This window comes from Palaemon carinicauda, chromosome 36, assembly GCF_036898095.1.
Source record: "Palaemon carinicauda isolate YSFRI2023 chromosome 36, ASM3689809v2, whole genome shotgun sequence".
Classification (NCBI taxonomy): domain Eukaryota; kingdom Metazoa; phylum Arthropoda; class Malacostraca; order Decapoda; family Palaemonidae; genus Palaemon; species Palaemon carinicauda.
This window is the reverse complement of record NC_090760.1, coordinates 72,437,799-72,439,434: the sequence shown is the minus strand read 5'-3', so window position 1 is coordinate 72,439,434 and position 1,636 is coordinate 72,437,799.

The following is a 1,636-nucleotide window of genomic DNA, read 5'->3' as shown; positions in this document are numbered from 1 at the left end:
TCAAGATGAAATAACAAAAATGAATATATAGAATATAAAATTAAAGAATAATTCCTCTTTAGCGTCCACTAGCTAACATCCACAGGCTCACTTGACTTTGTAAGTTGTGACAAAGCCTCAAGATATCACCTTATGCTAAACAGAATAGTAGATAAAACAGATAGACCGCATCCTGTCTGATATATCCTGCCCTGGTAGACGTGTGTTCTGTTTGCATCGTCAGAATTGTGGATAGGCTCGTTGTTTATAAGATATAGGCCTATGGTGAGGATAACGTGGAGAAAGGGTTTGCGTATCGCCATGATCATCAAAGCTGTACTATTATAGTCAGGGCCACTCATACTAGGTTGGTTTGCTGTGAGCGATCAGACGAACATCTCCCACTATCGCCAATCGGGATTGGCCAGCGTGGTGATAAAAAACTGGGCATATCCCAGATATGAATGACGTGTCTGAGGCCTTTGTCTCGCAGTGGGCTAGAAACGGCTGTATTTGTTGTTGTTGTAGTAGTAGTAGTAATGATAATACACATACATACATATACCAAGGCACTTCCCCCAATTTTGGGGGGTAGCCGACATCAACAAAGAAACAAAAACAAAAAGGGGACCTCTACTCTCTACGTTCCTCCCAGCCTGACAAGTAATGATAATAATCTTATTATTCTCTATTATTTACATAAGAGATTTCTTTTTGGCAATTTTTCTTCTACATTATACACAGATTCACATTGATACCAATGAACTCATTAGTATCACGTAAACTCCCATTAGTAAAACTTAGCCACTTCATTTAAGCAAGGAATGATCAACCAGCTGTAGTTGAATGCATAAGCTGATAAGGGTGTCTCATCAGTAGCCCGTTAAATACCCTTACATAATCAGCATGACTCACCGATATTATCTTTTCGTAGACTATAAAAACTCGTAGACTCTATAAAAACTTACCAAATCTATCATTTGCCGTAATTTTTTTTAAATAAAAAGTTGTATATTCATTTCATTTAAAATTTCGTCCAAGAATTACAACTCTAGAAAAATCAATTAGAATTACAGTTCTGTATTACAGGCGTTCAGTGTATCAAACAATAAGAGTAGCCGTATCACATTTACTATTTGTGTTAATTACGGTTTATACATTTATCTGTTGTTTATTTGCTCTAATATAATTTTTTTTAGCTTATAGCTTTGTATTGATAGAATATAAAGATAATCTATACTTTGTGTCTTTGATAAAATTCCTTTGTAAAAAGACTGAACTGTGACTATACTGTGTATCGGTTTCTGTAAGCTCCACATTTGCATTGGTGAGAAGGATATTTTTTTTTTTAAATATCAACATTTTACAACTAACTACGTAGTAACGAATACAAAAACAACGTAAATATTTTTTTATTCTAATAAAATTCCTTTATAATAAGACTGGGCAGAGCTATATGGGACTAAACTGTGTATTGTTTCTGTAAGTTTCTCTGGTGAGATGGTGCTTTGTGTCTATGGAGATACGATATGGGTCTTTCAGGTGAAGAGGAGAGTGGTTTTATGGCTGCCGTTTCTGACATGAGATCGGTTATCTGTTGTTGCTGCTTTTTTTTTATTTTAGAGGCAACTGTAAGAAGAATAAAAGTGAGAGAGAG